We start from the raw sequence: 7,964 nt of genomic DNA on the forward strand, positions 1-7,964 counted from the left end.
GTAGAACAAACAAAAAAAATATACTAGGAGGTATAATGTATTAAGTAGTTCATCAACAGTCAGGGCAAGGGCTGATCAAGTCACTGTTTCTCATAGTATCCATTTCACTTCAACAGGTTTCCTTTTTGATGCTCAGTTAATTGTCACCGATCAGGGAGAACATATGATATTTGTTCCTTTGGGACTGGCTTATTTCACTCAGCATGATGTGTTCCAGATTCCTCCATTTTGTTGCAAATGACCAGATTTCATTGCTTTTTACTGCTGTATAGTATTCTATAGAGTACATGTCCCATAATTTCTTTATCCAGTCTACTGTTGATGGGCATTTAGGTTGATTCCAGGTCAGCTATTGTGAATTGAGCGGCAATAAATATGAAGGTGCAGACTGCTTTTTTGTTTGCCAATTGTTTGAAGTTGTAATCAAAACAGCAAGGTACTGGTATAGAAATAAATGGATAGACCAATGGAACAAAATAGAAACACCAGAAATCAATCCAAACATCTACAGCCAACTTATATTTGATCAAGGATCTAAAACCAATTCCTGGTGCAAGGACAGTCTATTCAATAAATGGTGCTGGGAAAACTGGATTTCCACATGCAGAATCATGAAGCAAGACCCCTACCTTACACCTTACACAAAAATCCACTCAACATGGATTAAAGACCAAAATCTACAACCCGAAACCATCAAATTATTAGAGAACATTGGAAATACCCTGCAAGATAGAGGCACCAACAAAGACTTCCTGGAAAAGATCTAGAGGCACAGGCAGTCAAAGCCAAAATTAACTATTGGGATTGCATCAAATTGAGAAGTTTCTGTACCGCAAAAGAAACAGGCGAGTGAAGAGGCAACCGACAGAATGGGAAAAAATATTTGCAAACTATGCTATAGATGAAGGATTAATAACCAGCATCTACAAAGAGATCAAGAAACTCCACAACAACAAATCAAACAACCCATCAAGAGATGGGCCAAGGACCTCAATAGACATTTTTCAAACGAGGAAATCCCAATGGCCAAAAGGCACATGAAAAAATGTTCAAGATCACTAGCAATCAGGGAAACGCAAATCAAAACCACAATGAGGTTTCACCTCACCCCAGTTAGAATTGCTCACATTCAGAAATCTACCAACAACAGATGCTGGCGAGGATGTGGGGAAAAAGGGACACTAACGCACTGTTGGTGGGAATGTAAATTGGTAAAGCCACAATGGAAGTCAGTCTGGAGATTCCTCAGAAACCTGAAGATAACCCTACCATTCAATCCAGCCACCCCACTCCTTGGAATTTACCCAAAGGAAAAAAGAAAATTTTTCAAATCTATTTCAGAATTTAAAAAATTGTGAATAGAGGTAACATGGCTGGGCAGAGGCCAGGTTTCAATAAGTTACTAAGATAAATGATGCTCACCATGTTTAGTAAACAAGTTAAGACATAGTTTTGTTTCATGTTATTTTTTAATAATCTTAAAACTTTACTGAGCAAAATCATAAAATCTCTTGTTATAGTAAAGAAAATAGTAAATACAATTTTATTCTTTTATTCATTTGGGCAATATAGAATTAACTGATAAGACAGTGGAATGTCAAGTGCATTTTTTTCAATATAGAGTATTAAGCATGAGGCATTTAGATAATCTTCAGCACCTGGGAAAGATTAATCATTAGCTTATAAAAAGATAATCTGTTACCCTGACAAATGAATTCAGAGACAAATAAAAATAATATGGTATTAATAAAATTTAACAGTAGATATCTAAGGGATATTCGGAAATTTGTTGGAATAAAACACAGCTTAAAAACACAATATTTTAAATAGGAAATACAGTAGAATTATTAAATGCTACCTCATGTACTGATTTTTTCCCAAAAGAGAAAATAATTTTACATCTCAGCAGTTAGACAGAAAATTAATTTTACTGGCAAAGCATAGCAGCTCTAGGAAGGAGATTTTGTTTTTTAAATCTCTAATTATGTTGCCTAAAACTTTTGTAAAAAATATTAATAACCATAACAATAACTTATTAAATGTAAATAATGCTTTAAGATCTCTTTCACATCACACAGAACTCTGTGCTCCAAGCATGAGAGCTGTTGACAAGATAAGCAACCACCTACAAGGGAATGATTTATATCAGACATCATATTTTCTATCTGTAGATTACTTTTCAAAGGTTGCTCTTTGAGGCATTGCAAAATGTGTTTGGAATCCACTTGGAAGGACTTGGTTCTATTTAGGATAGCCTTGTTTGACCCAAAGTAGTTCCTATTTATCATTAATCACATTTTTGGCAGAACTCCATGAATATCATTAGTGTCATTTGTTAAAGCTTTTAAAAATTTGGGGGATTTAAGTATTATGTATGTATAGAGCATGAAACAGCTTTCCTTAGCCTTGTGACACTCAGTAAACCCTTCATACCTCAGTTCAGATTTCCAAAACTCTCCAGGAGAAGCTCCAAATTGACTTGAAAATCAGGGGCAGTGGAGCTTGTCCACCAGTCTCCCTTTATCTCTCTCTTTCACTTTCATGATGCAATCATTTTAAAACACTTTACTGGGGGCTGGAGCTGTGACATAGCTGGTGAAGCCACCATATGAATGGAGGCATTGTTTAGGGCTCTGGTTCAAGACCTGGCTGCTCCACTTCTGATCTAGGTCTCTGCTTTGGCCTGAGAAAGCAGTAGCAGATGCCTAACTCCTTGGGATCCTGTGCCTGCATGGGAGACCCGGAGGAATCTCCTGGCTCCAGGCTTTGGATAGGCTCAGCTCTGCCTATTGTGGCCATCTGGGGAGTGAGCCAATGGATGAGAAATTTCTCTCTCTCTGCCTCTGCCTCTCTGTAACTCTGCCTTTCATATAAATAAATTAATAAATCTTCTAAAAAAGCAATTTATTAAGATGTTTCCTACAAACTGGGGGATATCCTATGATCGCTAAGAGAAAAAAATCCTTAATTTACAACATAAGTAAAAAGCACCAAAGAGAATGTGGCATCATCATTCTGATGAGCTAGAATTCCTGGTTTCCAGTTCTGTTAAACTGCATTCTCATGTAGCCCTACTCAAAGCTTTCAGAAGAAATGCCAAATCCAGAAACTCCAAAATGATACCCAAGGAGCACTGACATAAGCCCTTTGATTCCTCCCAGATCCACACATAGATAGTAATTCACCTCATTAAACAGAAATCTTCCTTTACAAAGAAACAGATTCTAAGATAAAATATATAATGCTATGATTTTGGAAACAAAATTATTAGTATCAAAGTAGAAAAAAGCATTAATGTTACCAGTTGAGCAAATAATTCCTTTTTTATTTCAGGTAGCTGTAAATGATCAATATTTTAAAGACTTTCTACATAAGTAGTATATAGCCCAGTTGGCTTTTATGAGAGAAATGTGCAAACTGTACCCTTGATTATACCCCGAGCAAATAGGGTATTTTCTTAGAGAATGGGCACATGCTTGGCATACTACCAGATTACTAGAAGGAATGAATAAAATAGAAACTTCTTTGTCTATACACATTTTAAAAGTTACTTCTTGCAGCCTCCTCAACTGGTCTCCCAGGGATGGACATGAAATATCTTCTGTTGGAAAATACTTCGTGTTCTTTTTCTTTGAGTACTGAAAATATAGAGCATCACTCTACAAAATAGAAAACTGCTTCACTTGCTACCACTTTTTTTTTTTTTTTTTTTACCTACTATCTACTGAACAATGTCTATTCTACCTATAGGTCATCAGAAACTTTTAAATCTAGATATATTATTTAGGCAATGAATTTTTGAACAATAAAATGTACAGATTATAGTTTGCTGACTGTCTTGATTCTGTCAAACATAGACATGAACCTTATGCCTAAGGATTTCTAAAATAATCTTTCCAACAAACTCAACAAAGTTCTTATATAACATAGAGTCAATGTCTTTTAGACAGTTTTTGAAGGTGTTGGCTGCCACAATTCCTTTAAGTAAAACAGTATCAACGAGCTCTATTGCTTGTAAAGGTTTCTGTGTTTTTGTCTAATAATATCATTTTCCTATTTATTAATTACATTGACCTTTAAAAGATGATTCAGGATAGGAAGCACACACACCAGCTGTTGAAAGAGAGTCATGCTATTCTGATGCTCTTTCTTCAGCTTGTCTTTCCTCTCCTCTTTTTTCATCTTCAGCATTAAGAAGTGTTGATGCAATATCATTCACTGTTTTATGGTTCTCTCTGGTCGGTAGAGTTTTACTGTGAACTGTCTCTTTTGCAAAGCTTATATTAAAGCTCATTTCTAAGACAGATTTAACCACAAGTGTATTCATCATGCCTTTATCGTCTGAAGAACTTTATCCAGGTCCAAAATGAAAAATTGGTGGATCAGCATTTTCTTCTCCAAGAGGGTCTGAAGTTCACAACAGCTGTTGATGAAGATGAGGAAATCTGTCTTGAATCTCATCAACAAACTCCTACCCTTTCACGCCCATCAAGAACTCACACCTTGCAAACAATTTGGCATGTTCAACTTAGGCATCATCTCCACATTCTCAAAACCTCAAGGCACCATCACAACAAAAACATTTGATATCATCACTGAGAGCCACATAATAAAAATCAACAGTTGCAAGCTGCTCAGGACAAACTGGATCACTAGATGGCCAGTACATATTTGTGCTCATTTGTTAGGCATGTGCCTGCATGCTCCAATTTGAAATGCTGAACCTCAGTATTTCTAGAAAACAGTGGTATTTGGGACATGCCTCCATCATTCTAACATAGCATCATCCTTTTTTCCAGTTGCTTTGCTTCCGGTCACATGCAAAGCCGGCTACTGCATCTCCAGGTGCTACATTAGAGAAGCCAGCTCTTGCAAATTCTGATGGCAACAAAAAGCTAAATGGTCACTTATAGTAAGAAATCTTGCTTCTTCAGTACTCATTGAATAACCTTAAAGACTAGTCCTCAATGGGAGAAAAATCTTAGACTGATGTTAAATTGGGAGGGTTTGCTGAAAGGCTGGGGTAAAAACTATGAACCACTGAATGAGACGCATGGTCCCTGAGTGGGAAATAATGGATGTGCAAAACTACTTCTTAATGGTGGATTCCAGACTAACTGAAATCAGATTCTGAGAAAAACTACAGCTGGGATATAACTGTTTATGCTTTTCAATAAGATTGTATTCTTGTTTCCAGTTATCCAGCATCAGGTCACAGCAGAAGCATTTGACCTTATTCATTCCAATGTAATACAAACCAGCAGGAGCAAGACTCCATTCTGAGAGAGGAACACGGATTGGGAGACCTGAGTATGTAGGCACTCTTTAGATTTTGTAAGAGAAATCATACTTCATTTTTTGGTTTTGGTCATTTGTTCAATTTGATGAGATGGTGCTATCTTCCATCATACTCTTAATTCTTTAATACGAAGTCCCTGGGACAACTCTTTGGGAGGCAGTTTTGTGCATGAGGAGATGGCAGTATTTCTTGATGACTAAAACCCTCACATGAAACTCCTCAGCTCTTTACACTAAGATTTTAACACAAAAAGGGAAAAAAATAAGTTCTGACTTATCTGGAATTCACCACACCTGATTAATGAGTTTTCCATAAGGGAGGATGAAGAGCTATCTTAAATTACTGAGACACTACTAAAGGATTCTTGGAGATTATATTACCATTTAAGTAAATAAAGAGCTATTTGCTCATAATTTGGTGTAATGCTAAATTAAAGGCCTTAAAAAGTTCATGCACATGTGAAAAATATGTTAAAACTTTATTTTTCAGCCTGCGCCGTGGCTCAATAGGCTAATCCTCCACCTAGCGGCGCCAGCAAACTGGGTTCTAGTCCCGGTCAGGGCACCAGATTCTGTCCCGGTTGCCCCCCTTCCAGGCCAGCTCTCTGCTATGGCCTGGGAGTGCAGTGGAGGATGGCCCAAGTGCAGGGGGGGCCTGCACCCCATGGGAGACCAGGAGAAGTACCTGGCTCCTGCCATCGGATCAGTGCGGTGCGCAGGCTGCAGTGCGCTGGCCGTGGCGGCCATTGGAGGGTGAACCAACGGCAAAAGGAAGACCTTTCTCTCTGTCTCTCTCTCTCACTGTCCACTCTGCCTGTCAAAAAAAAAAAAAAAAAAAAAAAAAAAAAAAAAAAAAAAAAAACCACTTTATTTTTCGAAGAGGTTTATAGCCCCAAAATTCCAAGCTGCTACAATTTATCTCAATTATGTGTTCAATTCACTTTTGGTTGCAAGCTATGATGCCTAGAAATCAGGCCAATCACTAAAGATTTTCCAAGAGTAAAAATTTATACACAGACTTATTTCCCTTTAAGAACCTTACCATGATATCCGAATTTTTTAAAACTTTTTGTTCTAGTAAACCAAAGTAATTAAAGGCTTCATTTATAAGGATCACATGATATAAAGTCTAATTTCGCATAGCTTATCACTATGGTATTTACTTAAGTAGGTTTATTAGCTTCAGTTAACAACTTTGGAGTTAAGTCAACATCCACCGGGTTTGTTCAGTCTATGTCTACTTTAGTGTGATTGATATCAAATATTTTTGCTTAAAGTTTGCAAGCTATTACATACTATATTTTTGTTAAATATTACCTACACTTGTTTTTATTTCCTGTAGCATGATATTGTCTCTCTTTCTAACTTCATATGCCACTTTATGATTGTTGACCAGCTGAAGGTATTTTCTCAATAAACTGAATGAGTTAACATAAAATTTCCACAGTGCACATTGTTCATATTGCATTTTAAATTTACTAACCTGCTCTTCTTTTAAGGACAATTCAGCTGTAATATTTGTCACTGAGGAAGAGTTCTAACTGAGGAAGAACCAATTCACTAAAATACATATCTTATCCTTTCTAAATGCCTAACAAATGCTTAACAAAATACTATCTTACCAACAGAATTACTGATGATGCATAATAAACCAGTATTGAACTCCTAGCATTTTTTTCTTAAAACTCCATAATTTCACAATGTAATTCATACACAAAACTGCACTCCATAGAAATCAAACTATAGCCCTTTATAAAATTTTAGGGTCTATATAATGGGAATTGTTACTGCAAAGGGGAAAAACAGAGGACAAAGAGACTATTCAGGGCCATAAATCACATCACCAGCACAGCAAACATGGGAACAGTGTGGCTGCATGGAGGCCGCTACACAACCGGAGAGCAGTGATGCCAGCACCATAGTTGGCTGCAACCCACTCTGCTGGGCACCAGCGCTCCTGAAGCTCCTTACCCCAACCAGGGGGATCTGCAGATAAAGCAATCATTTTGAACTTTAAAATATTTATTGCATTTGTGTGTGAGACAGAGAACACCCATGAGCTAGTTCACCCTCTAACTTCTTGCAGTGGCTAGCCATGGACAGACGCAAGCCAAGAGCTTGGTCTCCCATGGGGAGATCCCAGGGGATCAAGTACTTAAGCAATAATTTGGGTATGCATTTGCAGGAAGCTGGATGTGGGAATGCCAAGTGGTGTCTTAATTTCCGCACCAAGTATCCACTGGCAATTCAGCATTTTTGACAGAATGACCTTGCTTTTTGTTCCTTTTATATTAGTATTCTCTTTTCCCGTGACTTGTTTATTTGTACTTCCTCCTCTGAAATAAGGAATCCTTTATTGAATTTAACCTATACCAGTACTTAGTGTTACTCATGTAAGAATAATCTTGGTATTGTCCAACTTAAAGCACTAAATATGTTTTGAAAACCAGGTGTTTGAAACATGGCATTGAATTTTTATGGGAATTTCTTGTCATATGATTTTTCTTAAAATCGAAAATGTTTTCAACTGATGTATCTTCATTTTGATTTGCAGTCATTTTTAATTTATTGTGAACAAATATTTATCAAAGAAATGTCATGCTTGATGCAGTAGTACTAAAGATAATAACACATGAATATTGTAAAGCTATAAAAGTTTAGGGTAA

General features: G+C 36.9%; 1 pseudogene; it reads right to left on the reverse strand.

Annotated features, from left to right (window-relative positions):
- Positions 1-3,397: 3,397 nt before the first annotated feature.
- On the reverse strand, positions 3,398-5,406 carry LOC100339389 (baculoviral IAP repeat-containing protein 2-like; annotated as a pseudogene).
- Between the last annotated feature and the right edge of the window lie 2,558 nt (positions 5,407-7,964).

The sequence above is a fragment of the Oryctolagus cuniculus genome, chromosome 3, assembly GCF_051225735.1.
Source record: "Oryctolagus cuniculus isolate XC-2025 breed Fujian yellow rabbit chromosome 3, ASM5122573v1, whole genome shotgun sequence".
NCBI classification, from domain to species: Eukaryota; Metazoa; Chordata; class Mammalia; order Lagomorpha; family Leporidae; genus Oryctolagus; species Oryctolagus cuniculus.